At 38.1% G+C, this 23635-nt stretch overlaps 1 pseudogene; it reads right to left on the bottom strand.

Annotated features, from left to right (window-relative positions):
• Positions 1-253: 253 nt before the first annotated feature.
• On the bottom strand, positions 254-23421 carry LOC101149598 (lysM and putative peptidoglycan-binding domain-containing protein 4-like; annotated as a pseudogene).
• Positions 23422-23635: the final 214 nt, after the last annotated feature.

Genomic DNA, 23635 nt, shown 5'->3' with positions numbered 1-23635 from the left:
ACATGTAAACACCTTGCTGCTGATCCTGTCTGGATAGAAGAAGCTAAGGGTGCTGGTGTTTTTGATCCTGGAGGCTTGGGTTGGGTGAGGCCATTCCTCAGGGTCACTGCAATTGAGAACACTGTGGTGACTTCTGAAACGTGTCCATCCTTCCCAGGACACAAAATGCAGCACCCCTAGGATGTGACCAGTGACAGCTGATACACTTCAAGAGCCAACTGCAAAAGCTGGGCAGGTTCTTTAAAAACAAAGCTTAGTTCCCTGGCTGGGTGGTCTGACTGAACTGGCTGTCTGAAGAGGTTGTGGTTGGCACTGGAGTGGCTCACCTGGGGATTTGCTCTGGCATTGTACTCATTGCCATGGAACCACTGGGGACAGGAGTTGTGTTCATGCTATTAGGGTCTCGCCAGTAGCCTGTATTTTAAAATAGACCAAATGAAAGATGGGCAAAACAATCCCAACTAGAAGCATGATAAAAGAAGACATTCCATCACTGAATTCCACAGTCTGCACCATTTGTTGGCATCTTTTGAGGAGCTGGGAGCAGTTGCTGATAGGAGGGTCTCTATGCAGTAACTTTCCCATAAAAAGATTTCTGACTGCAATGCACACTCAATATTCTGGTCAATCTCCTTAAAGAAATCCATCAGTTGACTGGCCTGGGCATCAGTGTCTGCGGCTGCTGTCTGGATTTGGCAGGTCTATGGTCACTTCGGTCTCTGAAAATGAGCTCAGAAGGGGTTTTAGTTCTTTGTGGGTCTTTGTTAGGATCCCATTGTTTTTCACTGGAATCGTAATGTATTCCAAGGCATACAAGTCTGAAAGGTCAACAACTCTCATGAAGTTGTTGATCTTGATATCTGTGACTTTGCAGCTGTCCTGCAAAGCCAGCTTGTTGAGGCTGTCCTCCTGGGCCAGCCCCTGCTGCAGTGGCACTGGCGCCTGCTCCTGGCTGGTGGGGCTGGTAGGCACTGCTCTTCAGGACTCCTTGTCCCAAGCCACAGAACCACAGGGTGTGAGGGTGAGTTCCTCAGAGGAGTCCCCATTGGCATTCTTTTTTCGTTTTGTTTTTTGAGATGGAGTCTTGCTCTGTTGCCCAGGCTGGAATGCAGTGGCGTGATCTCGGCTCACTGCAACCTCTGCCTTCTGAGTTCAAGCTATTCTCCTGCCTTAGCCTCCCCAGTAGTTGGGATTACAGGCATGTGCCACCACGCTCGGCTAATTTTTGTATTTTTAGTAGAGACAGGGTTTCACCATGTTGGTCAGGCTGGCCCCTTCCGTGAAAGGAGGGGGTTCCTAAACGAAAGCTCACACAAAAACGCACGTGGAGCAGCCAACCCCAAGGCTTGTAAGGGCGGGGCCCCAACATTCCACAAAGGCAGAACCTCAGTCACTTGGGGTCGGCCTTGGACACTCAGGGTCACCGCCCGTCCAGCTGCAGAAGGGTCACCCAGGAGCCTGGGGAATGGTGGCTTGGCCCCAAACCAAGGATCGAGACAGACTGGGAGGCTGAGCCCACACAGACCCCCTAGCCAGGACTGTGGACCTCTCCTCCAGGCCAGGTACCTCAGCCAAATTTAAATTTATATTGTTGGAATTGTTAGTGACGGAATATACAGGTCTTATATAGGTTGGTGCAAAAGTAATTGCAGTTTTTGCCATTACTTTTAATAGAGCTCGTTGAGACGCCATGGTTTGTGATTTGTTGGTTGCATTGACTATTTCTCTTGTTTTCTCAATTCCCCATACCACACAAGAACTATTTTAGGTGTGTTTGTATCTTAATATTAACTGTGCCATTTACCACTGCTACTTTATGTGTTTAGGTTTGTTGATTAAATGTTCAAAAAATTTCTGTGTGCTGCCCAACTTGATCTTGCAAGTGATTACTGGTAGGTAGTGAAAGTCTGACTGTATAACTTTTAAGTCCTTTTCACATATGTAAGAGAAGTCTACGCAATTATTCCTCATTAATATAAAGTTAGAAATATTAAGAATTCTCATATTTGAAGATAACATAAAGTACAATTTAAAGAAGTAAACTTGTAAGTTCACTTGAGAACTACTATTAGTGACCTTCACTATCACACCATTTGGTGTGGAAGTTAAATTGCTATCTTAGAGTCAAAAAAATTTCCTTGATTAGAATGCATCTGCTGGAATACAACTCAGCGTCTTTGGGCCAACTAGCCTATTGTAGAATGAATAAAGAAAAGGCAAATGTAAATTAAGGGTCACGATATCAGCCATATGAGCACAAAATGTTATGGTGAAACTCAAGTAAGAAAATAGGCTGGGCATGGTGGCTCATGCCTATAATCCTAGCACTGTGGGAGGCCGAGGCGGGAGGACCACTTGAGTTCAGGAGTTCGAGACCAGCTTGGCCAATATGACAAAACCTTGTCTACAAAAACTACAAAAATTAGCTGGGCGTGGTGGTGTGTGCCTGAAATTCCAGCTACTCGGGAGGCTGAGGCATGAGAATGGCTTGAACCTAGGAGGTGGAGAGGTTGCAGTGAGCTGAGATCTCGCCACTGCACTCCAGCCTGGGTGATGGAGTGAGACTCTGACTAAAACAAAAAAAAAAAAGCGTGTGAAAATACTTTGCAAACACAAGGCATATAAGCCTTGATGAACAGGGGTGATGGAAGATATTTCTGACGGCCTATAGGCAACTCAGAGGCATTTTCTTTCTTCTAGAATCTTCCCTGTTTAGTGGAAATTGGATGCCTGGAAACAAAATTTTCAGAATCCTGGCCAGCAGAATTCTGGGTTAGATTCTATCAATGAGAGGCGTCTGTATGTTATTTGAAAGACTGCTTCAGCAGCGGTGGATGGATTCATGAGGAGCAATCTGAGAGAGGCCTTTTTGTAGAGGTCTCTGGGCATTTACTTGAATATCACCCACCACGGAGCAAGAAGACCTATGTTCATTGCCAGATATATCCTGCAATGCTTGTAACCTTTGAAGTTTCTGAAAGACACTGGTGACCCTGAGAGTTAGTGCTGGCTTTTTCTGACCTTCATTCCACCAGTCCTTCCACTGATTTTGTAATCATCGAAGTTACTGGATGTAACATCCTATTGCTTGAAACAGGTAAAATGAATTTTGCTTTTCTGAATGAATCCTGGCTGATTTGGGAAATAAGTTTTACAATCAAATATGTGACTATTTATTTTCTTTTTATTTGTGTATTATTTATAATATATTTAAGGCATACGAGTGCAGATTTCTTACATGCATATATTGCATAGTGGTGAAGTCTGGGCTTTTAGTGTACCCATCAACCAAATAATGAACATCGTACCCAATAGGTAATTCTTAAGCCCTCACCTCCCTCCCATCCTTCCACATTTTGTAGTCTCCAGTGTCTATAATTCCACTTTGTATGTCCATGTGTACCCATTGTTTAGCTCCTACTTGTAAGTAAGAACATGCAATATAAGTTATTTCCGTTAAGACAATGGCCTTCAGTTCCATCTGTGTTGCCGCAAAAGACATAATTTCATTCTTTTTATGGTTGAGTAGTATTTCATAGTGTGTGTGTATAAATAAAATATTTTCTTTATCTAAAATATTAAAATATTTTCTTTATTCAATCCTCTGTTAATGGACACTTTGGTTGATAACATATCTTTGATATTGTAAATAGTGCTACAATAAACATATTGGTGCAGGTTTTTTTTTTTTTTTTTTTTTTTTTTTTTTTTGAGACAGAGTTTCACTCTTGTTGCCCAGGCTGGAGTGCAATGGTGGAATTTTGGCTCACTGCAACCTCCGCCTCCCAGGTTCAAGAGATTCTCCTGCCTCAGCCTCCCTAGTAGTTGGGATTACAGGCATGTGCCACCACGCCTGGCTAATTTTGTATTTTTAGTAGAGACAGGGTTTCTCCATGTTGGTCAGGCTGGTCTCGAACTCCTGACCTCAGGTGACCTGCCTGCCTCAGCCTCCCAAAATATTGGGATTATAGGCATGAACCACCATGCCTGGCCACAAGTATCTTTTTGATATAATGATTTATTTTCCTTTGGGCATATACTCAATAGTGGAATTGCTGGATTGAATGGTAGTTCTCATTTTAGCTCTTTGAGAACTCTCCATACTGTTTTCCATAAATGTTGTACTAATCTACATCCCACTGACAGCGTATAGCATTTCCTTTTCTCCACATCCTCCCCAACACCTGGTTTATTTCTGACTTTTTAATAATAGCCATTCTGATTGGTGTAAGATAATATCTCATTGTGGTTTTAATTTGCATTTCTCTGATGATTAGTGATGTTGATTTTTTCATATGCTTGTTCACCATTTGTATATCTTCTTTGAAAAATGTCTGTTCATTTCCTTTGCCCATTTTTTAATGGGGCTATTTGTTTTATTGTTGATTTGTTTGAGTTACTTGTAGATCCTGGATATTAGCCCTTTGTCGGATACATAGTTTGCGAATATTTTTTCCCATTCTGTAGGTTTTCTGTTTACTCTATTGATTGTTTCTTTTGCTGTGCAGAAGCTTTTTAGTTTAAGTCCCATTTGTCTATTTTTGTTTTTGTTGCATTTGCTTTTGAGGACTTAGTCATAACTACTTTGCATGGCCACTGTTCAGAAGAGTTTTTCCTAGTTTTTCTTTGAAAATACCTGAAATATAGTTTCAGATATTATGTTTAAGTCTTTAATTTTATGGTAAGTTAATTTTTGTGTATGGTGAAAGGTATAGGTCCAGTTTCATTCTTCTGCATATGGTTACCCAATTTTCCCAATACCATTTATTGAACAGGGTGTCCTTCCCCTATGCATAGTTTTATTGACTTTGTTGAAGATCAGTTGATTGTATGTATTTGGCTTTATTTCTGGGTCCTTTATTCTGTTCCATTGAGATCTGAATGTTTATTTTATTTTATTTTTACCAGCATGGCTACAGTAACCATACTGTTTTGGTTACCATAGCCTTGCTGTATAATTTGAAGTCAGGTAGTGTGATGCCTCCAGATTTGTTCTTTTTGCTTATGATTGCTTTGGCTATTCAGGCTCTTTTTTGGTTCCATATAAATTTTAGAATTGTTTTTTCTAATTCTGTGAGAAATGACATTGGTAATTTGATAGGGATTGCATTACATCTGTAGATTGCTTTGGGCAGTTTAGTCATTTTAACAATAATGATTCTTCTAATCCATGAGCATGAGATGTTTTTCCACTTGTTTGTGTAACCTGTGATTTCTTTCATCAGTGTTTTGTAGTCCTTGTAGAGATTTTTCACCTTTCTGGTTAAATATACTCCTAGGTATTTTATTTTATTTTATTTTTTGTAGCTACTGTAAGATTGCATTTTTGACTTGGTCCTCAGCTACATCATTATTGGTGTATAGAATGCTACTGATTTTTGCATGCTGATTTTTTATCCTGAAGTTTTACTGAATTCATATGTCAATCTAAAAGTTTTTTTGGTGGAGTCTTTAGGGTTTTTTAGATATAAGATTATATCATCAGCAAACAGGACTAGTCTGACCTCCTCTTTTCATTTTGAATGCCTTTTATTTTTTTCTCTTGCCTGATTACTCTGGGGAGGACTTCAAGTACCACGTTGAATAACAGTGGCGAAATTGGGCATCCTTTCCTCATTCTAGTCCTTAGAGGGAATGCTTTCAACTTTTTCCTGTTAAATATGTTAGCTGTGGGTTTGTTGCATGTTGCCTTTATTATGTTGAGGTATGTTCCTTCTATGCCTAGTTTGTTGAGGATTTTTATCATAAAGGGATGCTAAATTTTACTGAATGCTTTTCCTGCATCTATTAAGATGATCATATGATTATTGTCCTTAACTCTGTTTATGTGATGTATCACATTGATTTGCAAATGTTGAACAGTCCTTGTGTCCCTGGGATAAATCCCACCTGATCATGATTTATTATCCTTGTGATGTCTTGTTGGATGGATTTGTTAGTATTTTTTGACGATTTTTGCATCTATGCTCATCAGTGATATTGGTCCGTAGTTTTCTTTTTTTGTTGTGACCTTGTCTGATTTTGGTATCAGGGTGATATCAGCCTTGAAAAATTAATTAGGGAGAATTCCTTTCTCCTGGCTTTTTTGAAATACGTTCAGAAGGATTGGCATAAGTTCTTTTCCATATGTTTGGTAGAATTTGGCTGTGAATTCATCTGGTCCTGGGCTTTTCTTTTGATGGGAGATTTTTTATAACTGATTCAGTCTTTCTACTCATTATTGGTCTGTTCAGGAGTTTCATTTCTTCCTGGTTCAATCTCCGGAGGTTGTATGTTTCAAATAATTTATCCAATAAAAAGCCATTGAATCCCTCAGGCTCTGTTTCAAATTATAATGCCCTACATTCCCTCAGGCTCTGTTTCAAATTACAATGGCCACAAACAACTATCCATCTTCTATCTTCCAATATCACCATATCAGCATAAGGCAGACAAAATGAAGTTCACCCACAGTCAAGCTTTATGAATATGATCTAGTTCCTGTTTCTTCCTTTCCAAGGGTAACTGTCTCCCCCTTTGTACCTGGGGTGATTGACAGTGAAGACATCAAATTATATAACATTTTCTTTTATATTTGGGAAATTGGGAGGGTATTTGGGATATTTTATATTTGTCTACTTGAGAATAGACAAAGTGACTAGCACACAAAAATTTTCATGATGTTGTGAAATTATCATCAATTTAATTTTTCTCCTGTTAATTTTAACATATTTATTATATCTAGCACTATTTCTATTGATTTCTTTTTTCTCCTGGTTATGAGTCAAATTACATCTAGTAATTTTTTATTGTATGCTTGACATTATAAAAGTCATGTTGAGAGTCAAAATTATGTTGTCTTTCTTTACAAAGGGTCGATTTTTATTTTGGCAGAAAATTGATTTATAGATTTGGTGATACTTCTGAGGCATTGTTTTCAGCTTTGTTTGTGTGGGTCTACAGAAGCCCTACATTATGACTAAGATATGCCCTATTCCTAAGTTATGGCTTTTCTGATGTCACATAAAAAATTGGTTTAAAAGATATTGAATGCTTAGAAAGTTGTATGAAGTCTATGAGTGGTCAGAATCCCAGCATTGTATGATCTCTGGAATCTTTATTCAGCTTAAAGACTTCTAGTAGTTGATCCCCGTCAGGGCTTGCAGAATTCCACCCTGTGCATACACAACTAAGGATCTGGCCAAGACTCAAGATAACTTCTAGTATATTTATGTGTTTCCTGCTCTGCATAACCTCTTCCTCTCTGGCACTCTGTTTAGCCAATTCTTACTGTTTCAGTAATCCTTAACTCTAATATTAATATTATACATTCAGCAAGACTGATTCAGGTTATACCTCTATCTAAGGCAGTTTGAAAGTGTGCATAGAACCAAAACAGGAGCAGTAGAACTTGTGTTATGTGTTTTTCTTCTCCCAAAGATCACTGTCTCATGCTTTCTTTTGTCTAATGATTGAAAACATCTGCCTCATATATTTGCTCTGCTTTGTTGCTATTTACTGCAGGAGGGCAAACCTGATACCTATTAACCTATTATGGCTGAATTTCCAGATAACTTCTAGAAGTAAATCATATTTACCTTGTGCCATTCTTATGTGTAAATGTGATACAAGGAAGTTCTGTATCATGTTAATAGCATGGAGATGAATCTAAAATCTGAAAGAGATCAAGACCAAAAGAAATTGAGCCCAAAATACTATAGATCAAGCCACCCTATTTCTGAACTGAACACCCTATTTCTGAATTTCTGGTTATAGGGAAATATAAATGTTTCCATTGTTAAATTCAATTTGAATTACATTTTCTGTTACTTGTAGGCAAATCATTTTAATTGATATAAGCCCACACATACATTTTTCAAATTATAAGTTAAATCATATTCTAATGAACTGTGAAAAAATATTCAGATTCTTTTTTATACTGAGTTTTTAATGTGTCAAACATTATATGAAATAAATGCTCCATTGGTTGGGGCTGAATACAATAGAAATTTTTCATAAAGTAACATTTACGCTAATTAAATCCTCAATGCTCAACATTACACAAATATTTATGTAACACTCTGCTAAACAATGGCAAAAAATAAAAATATAAAGCATGAGTTTTTGTCTGTGAGCACTTACATATATATATATATGTCTAGAGAAAGTTCTATAAAGATTGAAAGGAAATGCCAAAAGAAGTTACTACGGGTGATAGGATTGCTGGTTATTTTTACTTTTTTAAAAGTAAAAGTAAAATTTACTTTTAAAATTAATTAGTAAAAGTAAAATTTACTTTTAAAATTAATTAGTAATAGTAAAATTTACTTTTAAAATTAATTAGTAAAAGTAAAATTTACTTTTAAAATTAATTAGTAAAAGTAAAATTTACTTTTAAAATTAATTAGTAAAAGTAAAATTTACTAATAATTTACTATACTGTTTGAATTTTTTTAAAAACCTTATACTTATAATATGATGCTATATTTCCAGCACTGTGATAAATGACACATACTAATTTTCTCTTTAATTTTCATAACAAAAGATAGGATTATATTCTTCTCAATTTACTGATGAGGAAATTGAAGCTTTTATTTTAAGTAAAGTGTTCAAGATGAAACAATGGAGGAGGTATTACATTTGTAATTAAAAATAGCAAGAAAGTTAATTCTTAAAAAAAATAATGAGGCGGGGCACAGTGGCTCACACCTGTAATCCCAGCACTTTGGGAGGCCGAGGCGGGTGGATCACAAGGTCAGGAGATCAAGACCATCGTGGCTAACACGGTGAAACCCCGTCTCTACTAAAAAATACAAAAAATTGGTCTGGCTTGGCGGCGTGCCCCTGTAGCCCCAGTTACTCAGGAGGCTGCGGCAGGAGAATGGCATGAGAGGCGGAGCTTGCAGTCAGCCGAGATCGTGCCACTGCACTCCAGCTTGGGCGACAGAGCGAGACTCTGTCTCAAAAAAAAAAATTAAAATAAAATAATAATAATAATAATAACGATACAGGGATACATTTAATGAATGGAAAGATGCTTCTGATATGTTACGTGACAAAAAGCCAGTTGAAATACAACTATCTCACTATCTCAGAAGACCCTCATACCATCCTGGTTATAGACTGGGGAGGTTTTTAACATTGAACGTATGGCAATCTTTCTTCTCCTGGGAAAAAAAATGGACCAATGAATTAACATTAGCTTTCCTAAGCTCAGTACCACAACAGTTTAAGAGAACCTAGAGGGTTTAAAAGATCTGTATTACAGCCCTGTCTTCTAGAGTTTTGGTTTATAGTTCTTTTAATGATTTTATTAGGGAACAAAAAAATTGCGCTTCAGTGCTTCAATGAAGCCAACAAGGTACATTTAGATGGGAATATTATTCTGCTTTGAAGAAATTTCCAGATTGTACTCACAAAGTTTGAGTATAAAACCCCCCTTTTTGTCCAAATATTTATCCTGGAAAAGGTCCAGATGACTTGCATATTTGAAAGAGAAAGTCTCACTAGCAGATGATTGAGAAGCAGTTTAGGTAATATCTGACCCAAACATCTGACCCGTCCTTAGGTCATGACCCAAGTCATGACCATGGGTACAAAATAGACAAACAAATCTGACTGAGCTCTCTCAGTATTCTGAAACCTCTGTTTCATTGTTTTGAAAAGAAATTGTCAAAGAAGATAACCTTGGTTTTGGCAAGAATCACATGTTGTTTCTGCTAATCTGTGTTTATTCTTTTTTTCTCTAATGAATACATATTATTTATGTAATAAGGAAATGTATTATTTAAGAATTTTAGGATTGTAGTGAGTCTTAGCTATTATCTAGTTCAAACTCCTTTTCCTCCTTTACAGTAGAGTAGCCTGAGGTCTATTGAGAGCAAGTATCTGTCTCACATGGAATTAGTAGTGCTACTGCTTAGTAGTGCTTTGCTAAAGGTTTTGGCTGACACACTCTCTACAAATTTATTTATTACATAATACATTTTTTGCACCCTTATCTGAGAGCTTCTTCAGATTTTTTTTTAAATAAAGGAGAAATCTGAACAATTCTTATATGAGTTTGAAATCTGTAGGCCATTTAAAGCATTTTCTTTTTTTTTTCTAATTGTATGGGGATTTGACTGTCAGAGATTTACGATGAATATTTTGTATCATTTTCTTCTTGCCATTTAAAAACATTTCTGCTCTAATCTCTAGCCCATGCAAAGACATGTTTTGTGTCTTTTTCGTTCTTAGAGGTTGCACTGAAGTGCTATTTCTGTTTTCTTTTGTGAATGAGATCTTCCAATATAAGGACTGTTTCTTTTGAATGGGGATTTATCTCAGTGGTTTACAAACTCTTAAAAACTTTGCAGATTCTGGCTTTTGAAGGTCAAGTATTCTTTGTACAAATAGCATTTCACTGAATGAGATCTTTGTTAACTTTATTTAGTATTTGTTTCAACTTTAATTTCTCTTGACAGCTTTATTATGATATATGACATAGTTATTTTCTTAGAGGGACCTAAATCACAGCATTCACATGCAGTTTTTTTTCCTTCACGAAGATTTTCTAAATTTAAAAAGTTTGTGTTTCACTATCCATTTTTACATCTTTTATATATGTACTATTCAGGATTTTGTTTGATTGGAAAAGACAAAAATCCTGTCAAGAGTTGCTTAAAATATGTTTTGTTGTTGTTGTTGTTGTTGTTGTTACATACAAGAAATCCAATGTGTATAAGTTAAGTTACTCAAGCATGTCATCAAATGCTATGGCTTTTCCTATATTTTCACTTGACCAACATTTATTGGTTGCTTTTTCCTCATGGTTACAGAATAATTTCTGAATAAATTCTATCTAAAACTGAGTGAAGTTTTTCGACTTGGGGTTTGTTTCTCCTTTAAGGAAGCAATGAACATTCAGTAAAGTGGGGGATAGATTTCAGAGGGGGTGTTTTGAAAAGGTGTTTGAGAGGGTGTAGAGATTGGTGAGAACTTTCTTCTTTTCTCCATCCATCTTTCAACTTTTTGTTTCAATCCAAGCCTGACCTTTAGTACCCAGCTCCCTATCAGAAACAGGAAGCCAATCTCTGGAATATTGATGTCTACTGAAAAGTTGGAAATAGCAAGGTTGGATCTTAATCAATCATTAAATGGGGACCTTTTCGGTCCAGACTAGGTAATAATGAATAATAAATGTGTCTCACAAAATCCTGTAATATTGATGTTATCTAGAGCCCTCTACCATTTAAAGATCTGGTTCAACATGTCTGGAACCACCAGTTTACAGCTTGTGAGAATCTTCTCCTAATTTCTGTGAATTCCTGTGAATTCTTAATCTTACTTCTTGTTTCCTCTCTTTGCTTTTTTGCACTTGAGTTTATACTTCTGCACTTTTTCTTTTAAACCTCAAATTTAAAGATGAAGCCAAATTCTCCACAGTTTTTCAGAAAATTCCAATTCAATGTTTCATGAGCTCAATGTTGATATAGTTTGGATATTTGTCCTCTCCAAATCTTATGCTGAAATTGATCCTCGGTGTTGGAGGTGGGGTCTGGTGGGATGTGTTTGGGTCATGGGGGTGGATCCCTCATGAATGGGTTGGTGCCATCCCAGTGGCAATAAGTGAGTTCTTGCTCTATTAGCTGACTCAAGAGCTGATTCTTTAAAAGAGCGTGACACCCCTCCCCTCTTTCTTGCTCCTGCTATCGTCATGTGACATACTGGCTCCTACACCCCTTCCATCATAATTTGAAGCTTCCTGAGGTCCTCATAAGAAGCAAATGCTGGTGTCATGCTTCTTGTACAGCCCTGCAGAACTATGAGCCAAATAAATTTCTTTTGCTTATAAATTATGAAATATCAGCCTCAGATATTTCTTTAGAGCAACACAAAAACAGACTAAGACTATTATCTTCACTATAGGTCTTAGGGACTTTAATATCTATGATTTAGCCTTATGTCATCTGGCCTCATGCTTGATACTGCATGGTCCTCTACAGGTCCTCAATCAAACTGGGAAATTAATTCAGGCTCCTACCTCAGCTGCTCTTGTGGGGGAACAGTCTCACCAGGCAAGCCCTTTCCCCAGATTTCCACACATTTTTGAAAATAAATCATTCTGTAAATTGATAAATCTGTTAGCCAGAGATATTTTTGTTGATTTTGACAGAAGCGAAACTCAAAGTAATTAGGGAAAATTGGGAATTTATTAACTCATAACACTGAAATATCTAGATATAACATTGCCTTAGTCAGAGTTTGAGCCAGGAACTCTCATGGCTGTATCAGGAATATATTTGTGGAGACAAATCAGAAAAAAATATATTCTTGATACAGCCATGAGAGTTCCTTTTCCTAGTATTGCTTCACTCACAGACAGGCTATATTTTTGTTTGTTTCATATGGTTTTATTTTAAAATTATATTTCTTGAAATTGTTTATATTTATTGGATCTTTGAAAGCATCAATATATGATAGTTGGGAATCTTACATGTTTTCTATCACAGATCATTTAGCCCCAGGATCTGCTGTTGACCAACTGTGTGGTCTGGATCAAGTCACTTAACCATATCTGTTAAATGGGAATAGTATTACTGGTCTCTGAGGATTTTTAAAAGATTAAATGAATTGATTTATGTCTTAGTTTTTTTAAAGATTTTAATTTTAATTTTTTTATGGGTACACAGTAGGTATATATATATATATATTTATGGGGTACATGAGACATTTTGATATAGGCATACAATGTGTAATAATCACATCAAGGTAAATGGGGTGTCCATCACCTCAAGCATTTATCATTTTTTCATGTTATAAATATCCCAATTATACTCTATTAGTTATTTTAAAATGTAGAATATATTACTGTTGACTGTGGTCACCCTGTTGTGCTATTAAATATTAGACCTTGTTCATTCTATCTAACTATATTGTTTGTACCCATTAACCATCCCCACTTCCCTCCCCATCCACTATCCTTCCCAATCTCTGGTAGCTACCATTCTACTGTCTATCTCCATGAGTTCAATTGTTTTAATTTTTAGCTCTCATGTATAAATGAGAACACGCAAAGTTTGTCTTTCTGTGCCTGGCTTATTTCACTTAACATGAAGACTTTCAGTCCCATCCCTGTTGTTGCAAATAACAGGATCTCATTCTTTTTAATGACTGAATAGTACTCTATTATGTATATGTACCACATTTCTTTATCCATTTGTTTGTTGATGGATACTTAGGTTGCTTGGGGATGCAGATGTCTTTGTTATATTTATTTCCTTTCTTTTGGGTATATACCTAGCAGCAGGATTGCTAGATCATATGGTAGTTCTTATTTTAGATTTTTGAGGAACCTCTATACTGTTCTCCAGTGACTGTACTACTAGTTTACATTCCCACCAACAGTGTGTGAGGGTTTCCTTTTCTCCATATCCTCACTAATATTTTTTATTGCCTGTCTTTTGGATCAAAGCCATTTTAACCAGAGGGAGCTGATATCTCATTGTAGTTTTGATTTGCATTTCTCAGATGCTCAATGATGTTGAGCACTTTTTCAAAATACGTGTTGCCATTTGTATGCCTTCTTTTGAGAAATCAAATTTTAAAATCAGACTATTAGATATTTTTTCCTATGGAGTTTTTTGAGCTCCTTATATATTCTGGTAATTAATCCCTTGTCAGATGGACAATTTGCAAATACTTTTTTCCATTCTGTGGGTTGCTGTTGATTGCTTCCTTTGCTTTACAGAAGCTTTTTAACTTGATGTGATCCCATTTGTCCGTTTTTGCTTTGATTGCCTGTGCTTATGGGGTATAACTCAAGAAATCTTTGCCTTGACCAATGTCCTGGAGAGTTTCCCTAATATTTCTTTTAGTAGTTTCATAGTTTAAAGTCTTAGATTTAAGTCTTTAATCTATTTTGATTTTATTTTTGTATATGGTGAGAAATAAGGGTCTAGTTTCATTCTTCTGTGTATGGCTATCCAGTTTTCCCAGCAGCATTTATTGAAGAGACCGTCATTTCCCTAAGGTCCTTGGCATCTTTGTTAAAAATAAGTTCACTGTAGCCATATGGATTTATTTCTGGTTTCTCTATTCTGTTCCATTGGTCTGTGTGCCTGTTTTTTGCAAGTATCATGTGGTTTTGATTATGTTCTGTAGCATAATTTGAAGTCAGGGAATGTGATTCCTCCAATTTTGTTCTTTTTGCTGAGAATGGCTTTGGCTATACTGGGTCTTTCGTGGTTCCATACAAATTTTAAGATTATTTTTTCTATTTCTGTGAAGAATGCCATTAGTATTTTGATAGGAATTGCATCAAATATGTTTATTGTTTTGGGTAGTATGGACATTTGAACAATATTTTCCAACTGATAAATATGGGATATGTTTCCATTTTTTGTGTCCTCTTCAATTTCTTTCATCAGTGTTTTATAGTTTTCATTATACAGATTTTTCACTTCTTTGATTAAGTTTATTCCTAGGTATTTTATCTTATTTTTAGCTACTGTGAATTAAATTACTTTCTTCATTTCATATTCAGATGATTCACTGTTGGCACATAAAAATGCTTCTGATTTTTGTGTGTTGATTTTGTATCCTTCAACTTTACTGAATTTGTTTAACAGTTCTAACAGTTTTTCTTTTTTTTTGGTGGAGTCTTTAGGATTTTCCAAATATGAGATCATCTCATCTGCAAACAAAGATAATTTGATGTCTTCCTTTCCAATCTGGGTGCTCTTTATTTCTTTCTCTTGTCTGATTGCCCTAGCCAGGACTTCCAGTACTATGTTCAATGTTAGTGGTGAAAGTGGGCATCCTTCTCTTGTTCCAAATGTTAGAGGATAGGCTTTCAGTTTTTCTTCATTCAGTATGATACTAACTGTAGGCATATTGTATATGGCTTTTATTATGTTGAGGTATGTTCCTTCTGTACCCACTTTTTGAGGGATTTTTATTATGAAGGAATGTTAAATTTTATCAAATGCCCTTTCAACGTTAATTGAAATGATCATATGGTTTTTGTCCTTCATTCTGTTGATATGACATATCACACTGATTGATTTGTGTATGTTGAACCATCCTTGCATCCCTGGGATAAATCCCACTTGGCCATGATGGATGATCTTTTTAATAAGTTCTTGAATTCAGTTTGCTAGAATTTTGTTGAGGATTTTTACATAAATGCTCATCAGGGACATTGGCCTGTAGTTTCTTTTTCTGATGTGTCAGTATCATGTTTTGGTGTCAGGGTAATACTGGCCTCATAGAATGAGTTTTGAAGTACTCCCTTTTCCTCTATTTTTTGAAATAATTTGAGTAGGAGTGGTATTAGTTCTTATTTAAATGTTTATTAAAATTCAGCAGTGAAGCTATTGGGTTCTGGGCTTTTCTTTGTTGGGAGACTTTTCATTATGACTTTGATTTCATTACTTGTTATTGGTCTATTCAGGTTTTAAACTTCCTCATGATTCAATCTTTGTAGGTGGGATGCATCTAGGAATTTATCTATTTCTTCTAGGTTTTCCAGTTCTCAAGGGGAATGATTCCAGCTTTTGTTCATTCAGTATGACGTTGGCTGTGGGTTTGTTATAGCTGGCTCAATATTCAAGTATAAGAAGGTTATATATCACTAAGCAGAATCATCTCAAGTAAGACTACCTCAAGACATTTAATAAGCAAACTCACAAAGATCAAGGATAAAGAAAGGATACTAAGAGCAATAGGAGAAAAGAAACAAATAACATATAAAGAGCTCTAATATATCTGGCAGCAGACTTCTCAGTGGAAATCTTACAAGCCAAGACAGAGTGACATGACATATTTAAAGTGCTCAATAAAAAAAGAAGTTTTATCCTAGAACAATATATCCAGTAAAATTATTCTTCAAACATGAATGAGAAGTTGGATTTTTATCAAAGGCTTTTTATGTATCTATTGAGATGATCATAGGGTTTTTGTTTTTAATTATTTTAATGTGGTGAGTCATATTGGTTTATGTGGAACCAACTTTGCCTCCCAGAATTAAAGCCTACTTGATTGTGGTGGATTGACTTTTTGATGTTTTGCTGGATTCAGTTCCTTAGCACTTTGTTGAGGATTTTTGTGTTCATGTTGAGGAATTTAGCCGTTTCCTCTAGATTTTCTAAAATGTTTGTACAGAGGAGGTCATAATAGTCTCTGGGGGATCTTTTAATTTCTGTGAGATCAGTTGTAATGTAATCTTAGTTGTTTCTGATTGTGCTTATTTGGATCTTCTTTTTGTTTGTTAATCTAGCTAATCAGCTATCAATGTTGCTTATTCTTTTGAAAAACCAACTCTTAGTTTCATCAATCTTTTGTATGGATTTTTGGGTCTCAATTTCATTCAGTTCATCTCTGATTTCAGCTATTTCTTTTCCTCTACTAGCTTTGGGGTTGAATTGTTCATTTTTTTCTAGTTCCCCTACTTGTGATGTTAGGTCATCATCATATCTTGATGTGAAGGCATTTTAGTACTATAAATTTTCCTCTTAGCACTGCTTTAGCTGCCTCCCAAAGGTTTTGGCAAGTTGTATCTCTATTTTCATTAATTATGTATATATATATTTTTATTCTACCTTAATTTTGTTGTTCATTCAAGAGTTATTCAGAAGCAAGTTGTTTAAGTTCCACATTTTTGTGTAGTTTTGAGAGATCTTCTTGGTATTGATTTCCATTTTTACTGCACTATGGTCTGAGTATATCCTTGTTATGATTTTGCATGTTTTGAATTTTTTGAGACTTGCTTTATGGCCGAGCAGGTGACTGATTTTACAATATGTTCTATGTGCAGATGAGAAGAGTATATGTTCTGTGGTTTTTGGATGGAGTGGAATATATATTCTGTGATTTTTGGATCTGCAGATGTCTATTATGCCCAACTGGTCAGTTGTTGAGTTTAAGTCCAGAATTTCTTCGTTAGCTTTCTGCCCCAATAATCTGTCTAATGGTGTCAATGGAATGTTAAGGTCTCCCACAATTATTGTGTGGCTGTTTAAGTGTTTTCACAGGTTGAGAAAAACTTCTTGTCTTATGTTGGGTGTGTATATATTTAGGATAGTTAAGTCTTTAAAAAAATTAAACCCTTTATCAATATGTAATGCCATTCTTTGTCCTTTGTAATTGTTGTTGGCTTAAAATTTGTTTTATCTGATATAGGAATAGCACCTCTTGCTCTTTGTTGTTTTGTGTTTGCTTGGTAGATCTTTCTCCATTCCTTTACTTTGATCCTGTGAGTATCATTACATGTGACATCCATCTCTTGAAGACCGAAGACAATTGAGTCTTGTCTTTTTATCCAGCCTGCCACTCTATGCCTTTTAAGTGGGGGTATTTAGACCATTTACACTCAGGGTTAGTATTGATATAGGAGATCTCTATCCTGTCATTGTGTTGTTGCTGTTTGTTTTGTAGACTTGATTGTATAATTGCTTTGTATATTTCGTGGGCTATGTGCTTGAGTGTATTTTTGAGATAGCAGGTGTCAGTTCTTTGTTTCTATGTCTTCTTTTTAATTTTTATTTATTTTATTAAATTTTTTTTTTATTTCCATAGGTTTTTGGGGAACAGGTGGTATTCGGTTACATGAGTAAGTTCTTTAGTGGTGATTTATGAGATTTTGGTGCACTCATCCCCTGAGCAGTATATACTGAACCTAATTTGTGGTCTTGTATTCCTCCCCACTTTCCCACCCTTTTCCCCTGAATCCCCGTATTTGTCCATTTTCATGCTGCTGATAAAGACATACCCAAGACTGGGCAATTTACAAAAGAAAGAAGTTTATTGGACTTACAGTTCCACATGGCTCGGGAGACCTCACAATCATGGTGGAAGGCAAGGAGGAACAAGTCACATCTTATGGGTATGGCAGCAGGCAAAAAGAGAGCTTGTGCAGAGAAACTCCCATTTTTAAAACCATTAGATCTCATGAGACCCATTCACTATCATGAGAACATCATGGAAAAGACCTGCCGCCATGATTCAATCATCTCCCACTGGTCCCTCCCACAACATGTGGGAATTATAGGAGCTACAAGATGAGATTTGGGTGGGGACACAGAGCCAAACCATATCAGTCCCCAAAGTCCATTGTGTCATTCTTAGGCCTTTACATCCTCATAGCCTAGCTCCCACTTATGAGTGAGAACATATGATGTTTGGTTTTCTCTTCATGAGTTACTTCACTTAGAATAATAGTCTCCAATCCCATCCAGGTTGCTGTGAATGCCATTAATTTTTTCCTTTTTATGGCTGAGTAATATTCCATTGTGTATGTAATCACGAGGTCAGGAGATCGAGACCATCCTGGCCAACATGGTAAAACCCCATCTCTACTAAAAATAAAAACAAATTTAGCTGGTCATGGTGGCATGTGCCTGTAACTCCAGCTACTTGGGAGGCTGAGGAAGGAGAATCGCTTGAACCAAGGAGTCGGAAGTTGCAGTGAGCCGAGATCGCACCACGGCACTCCAGTCAGGTGACAGAGCGAGACACCATCTAAAAAAAAAAAAAAAAAAGGAAAGAAAAGAATGCCAATGAGTCATAGATTTGGTCTCTTTACATAATCTCATTTCTTGGACATTTTGTTTATTTTTAAAATTCTTTTTTTCATTACTTTTGTCTGAGTTGATTTGAATTTGAAGAACTGGTGTTCAAGCTCTGAGATTCTTTTTTCAGCTTGAACTATTCTGCTGTTGACACTTCTGATCGTATTGTGAAATTCTTGAAGTGATTTTCTTTTCAGTTCCAGAATTTCATAGTTTGATTTTTTGTTAAAATGACTATTTCATCGTCCAGCTTCTAGGTTGTTTTACTAAGCTCCTTGGATTGGGTTTCAACTTTCTTCTTTATCCCAATGAGCTTCTATGCCATTCCGTTTTGAAATCTATGTCTGTCATTTCAGTCATCTCAATCTTGCCAAGAATCATTTCTGGGGGACTAGTGTGTTTGTTTGATGGTAAAGGGGCACACCAGCTTTTTGAGTTGCTGGAGTTCTTGTGTTGATACTTTCTCATGTGTGCGGGCTGGTCTTCCTTTAACTGTGAGGTAAATTGAGTATAGTCAGTAGGCTTAATTTCTGGGTGTTTCCAGAGTGCTAGAACTTTGTATAGACTCTTTATTTGTGGCTGGATCTTTGCTTTGGTGCTTAAGAGTGTTGGCTGACAGATAGGCTCTTACTCAGCTGCATGGCTGTTTTGTTTTGGCTCAGTTGGCAGCAATGCTCTGTGGTGTGGGAGGAGCAAGATGACACCTTCAGCTGATCCACTCCTGGGCCTTGGAGGAGCCCTTTCCAATCACTGACTCCATCCCCACATTTCTTTTGTTAGGTGTTCTGGAAGCCGGGGCTCCCTTAGGTAGGGCCTGCAGTTGGCAGACAGACTGTACCCTTCCTGGGCCAGCCATGTGGAGGGAGACACACCCTGCTTTTCTGCTGGCCTGCAAACCTAGGAATCTCCCCCCTCTTTGTGGTCTAAGAGTGAGAGCTCAGCACTGCTTGGACACTGCCCAAGCTAGCAAGTCTCACCTAGGAGCAGTGTTAATGTGTGAAGTCACCTGACCTACCACTTGTGGGCTCTAGCATGCAATGGCCTGCTTGGCTATAAGTGGTGGGTGTGGGTGAAGTCACCCACCTTGCCATCTGGATGTTTGCTGGGGGAATAGGGGACTAAGCCTACTGGCAGGGTTCAGGCAGAAGTGGGACTACTGGGCTGGAAGCTCTAGCAGGTAACTTGCCTGGCTACACATGGTAGAGGTGGGTTGAGTTGCCTGCCTTGCTGTCTGGATGTTTACTGAGGGAACATAGGGCTGTGCCTGGCCACAAAGTTCAGGCAGAAGCAGGATTGCTTTCTGGAAGCTCTAGCAGGCATGGCTTACCTGGTTTTGAGCAGCCAGGGTGGGTGGAGTTGCCTGATCTGGCATCCAGATATTTCCCAGGGGAACAGAAAGCTGAACCTACTTACAGAATTCAGGAAGAAGCAGGGCTTCTGTGTGGAAACTGGCTTTGAGCCTTATCTGGTGAGGGATGTGAAGCAATCTTACTGCTCCTGGGCACAATGATTGCAGCATCTGTTGGAGCTATCTCATTGGTGCTGGTTTGTTCCAGGGTCCAGGGCTTGTAGAGGTCCCTGTGGACTTGAGTGTTGCCTTTGCAAAAATTCCGGGTGGCTCTTTGCTTCAGTTTAGAGGCCCAGGGTCGGGGGTTGGAGGGATTCTCCTGTTCCCAGACTTGTACAGGTTCCTGTAGGAAGTGTGAATTTTCCAGACGCTCTTCCCCATGTTAAGAAGCTTCTCTTGGTTCTGTGCTGATCCCAGATGGGCTGCTGGCCAGCTTTGCTCCTCTCTGCTCTGTCTGTCCCCTCACTGTGTTGCTGGATCCTAATGTGGTTTCTTAGACAACCGACTTGCAAGGTCAATGTTCACTAGCCACTCTGTCCACTCCCTATGAGACAGGCACACATGAGCTGTTTCTAGTCAGCCATGTTGACCCATCTCCCTTGTGGAATGGACTTGATGCTTGTGAATATTTGTTGATTTCTGGGCATTGGAGAGTTAGGTATTTATTGTAGTCTTTGCAGTCTCGGCTTGTTTGTACCCATCCTTCTTGGGGAGATTTTCCAAGTATTCAAAAGGAATTGTGCTGTGATCTATGTCTTTCATCACTGCAGCCATATCTACATTAGGGGGCACTCCAAGCCCAGTAATGCTGTGACTCTTGCAGACTAGTAGAGGTACTGCCTTGAGGTTTTGGATAAGATCCCAAAGAATTCTTTGAATTATTAGGCTGGTGCAAAAATAATTGCAGATTTTGCCATTACTTTCAATGGCACAATTATTACTTTTGTACCGACCTTACCTTTCTCCAAACAAACAGAGTCTCTCTCTCTCTCTTCGTGCCCTGCTGCCTGCAGCTGGGGGAGGGATGACTCAGCATCCCTGTGGCCACCACCACAGGGTCTCTGCTAAGTCAGACCTGAAGCCAGCACAGTACTGGGCCTTGCTGAAGGCTTATGGTGACTATTGCCTGGCTACTGCTGATATTTATTCAAGGCCCAAGAGTTCTTTAGTTAGAAAGTGGTGAATCAAGCCAGGCTTGTCTCCTTCGCTTTAGAGTAATAAGTTTCCTTCTGGCCCAGGGTGGGTCTAGAAGTGCTGTCCAGGAGCTAGGGCCTGAAGTTGTGAACATTAGGACTCTACTTGGTGTTACTGTGACTAAGATGGTACCCAAGTTGCAAGACTAAGTTCTTTTTACTCTTCCTTCTCCTTTCCTTAAGCAGGAGTCTCTCCCTGTGGCCACCACAGCTGGCAATGTGCTGGGTCACACCTGAAGTGAGTACTGCACTGGGTCTTACCCAAGGCCCCTGGTGAGTACTGCCTGGGTATGTACTGTTGATGTTTATTCAAGGCCCAAGGGCTCTTTAGTTAGCAGGTGATGAATCTTGCCAGATATGGGTCCCTCCCTTCAAGGTATTGGGTTATCTTCTTTCCTGGGGTATGTCTAGAATTGTCATCTGAGAGCTAGGGTCTGAAATGGGGTCTTCAGGACTCTGCTTGGTGCTTTATTTTACTGTGGCTGAAATGATATTCAAATTGCAAGACAAGGTCCTCTTTACTCTTCCCTCTCCTTTCCTCAAGTGGAAAGAGTCTCTCCTGGAGCTATGAGCAATGCTGCCTGGGATTGGGGTGGAGGTGACACAAGCACTTCTTTGGCCATCCCAGCTGGTGTCTCACAAGTCATTGCACCCCGAGTCCACTGGTTCTGAGCCCACACAGCACCAGGACTTGCCCAGAAATTGCAGTCCTTGTGGCCTAGACTGCCTTTCAGTTTTATTTAGGACCTCAGAGCAGTGGTAGTCATGGGGCTAGCCAGAGCTCAGGTTCCAACTGCTGGGATGGATGATTCCTCTCTGAGTAGGGCTGGTATAAATGCTGTCTTCATGGACACTGTGTTGCTTTCCACAGTGACAGGGCAGCACTGAGTTCCAATGCAAAGTCCCACAATCACTACACTCTTCCTTTTCCAATTGCACAGACTCTTTCTCTTCATGCCATGCAGCACTGCTGGGAGATAGGGGCAGGGTGGTGTTGTCAATTCGAGACTGGGTTTTCTATCCTTTTCAGTGCCTCCTTCTTTAATATGATGTTAAAACTAGGTACTGTGATCATTTACCTGATTTTTGGTCCTCAGTAAGGTGCCTTCCAGTAAGCTGTTCAATTTGGTATTCCTGTGGGGGAGATCAGTGGAGGGTTCTATTTGGCAATCTTGCTCCACCTCCTCCTCAGATGTTTTTAACTGCTATTTTATTATTTATTTGTGTTAAAATATATAACACAAAATTTACCATATTAACTATTTTTAATTGTACAATTCTGTGGCAGTAAGTATATTCACCATGTTGTGTAACCATCACCATTATTCATTTCCAGAATGTTTCATCATCCCAAACAGAAACTCTATACTCATTAAACAATAACCTTCCCTTCATCCCCCCAGCCCTTGGTAGCCTCTATTTTACTTCCTTTCTGTGTGCAGGCTCTGTTTTTGTAGTGCATCTCCTACAGTGCCAGGCTGACATCCTTTAAGTTCAGTGACTTCAGAAAGTTTCTTCTCTGTGAATATTCAATCATATTCACAAAAGTCTCAGATTCAATTCTCAACTGGACAAAGTTGAGTCATATGTCCATCCTTGAAATAATCATGACTGTGTGGATTGGTCAGATCTGTGACATGCACATTCCTGGATATTGGAAGGGTGGAGCCATTCCTGCTTTTCCACCCAAACCATAGGGAATGAAGATTGTGGACTGTGGTGCACAGAATAGAGTCAAGAAGCAATTAGCAAGATTGGAGGTGAGCTGGAGTACAGGATGCAGAGCAGTGGTTGCTGGGCAGACAGATTCCAAGGCAAGGTCTGGCCTGAACACACATGTCTACATGAATCAAGCAGCCTTCACTAATGACCTTCTGAAAGGAAATAGGATGACTTTTATTTTGCTAAGAGGAAATTGATCTACTAAAAGTAATAATGTTTTCCACATACAAGTCAAAGAACAACTTTTGTTTTGATTCAAAACTTTCATTGTGGTAGGGAGAGGGTGCTATTTAAAAGTTCACTGTATAAAAATATTAGAGGAAATGAAAAAATACTTTATTAAATGAATTCTGACTTCTATTTTGTGGTAGAGAAAGGGAGGAATTAGGACATACAGCAGAAGAGAGAGAAACATGTAAAAGGAAAACTGGCAGAGATGGAAATTCTTCCGTTAAGAAGAAAGGGAATGCAGATTAGTAGGTATAAACTATTCTTATTACACTTCAGATTTTACTTGAACTTCTGGGTTAGGCATTTCCATTTTTTCTCTTGAAATTCTTTGATTAGGATCAGTAAATATGAGACATTTAAGTTGCAATTTCCCCCTTTCTGAACACATGGCCGACATTGCTAATACATCTATTCTTCCAAGTCTGTACGTAGCCTTAAAATGTCCTTAACAGGCTGCTCAAGGCAGACTCCACCAGTTAATCGAGTTGACATGCAAAATTAAACCTATTTGTTACCCCGATATTAGATGTACATTCTGACAGACATATAGGATCATGTCTTGGAATATATTGGCAGCACCTAGTGCAGTATTATGACCTTGAGGACTGAAT

The sequence above is a fragment of the Gorilla gorilla genome, chromosome 3 (assembly GCF_029281585.2).
Source record: "Gorilla gorilla gorilla isolate KB3781 chromosome 3, NHGRI_mGorGor1-v2.1_pri, whole genome shotgun sequence".
NCBI lineage: Eukaryota > Metazoa > Chordata > Mammalia > Primates > Hominidae > Gorilla > Gorilla gorilla.
This window is presented reverse-complemented; position numbering and strand designations above follow the sequence as displayed.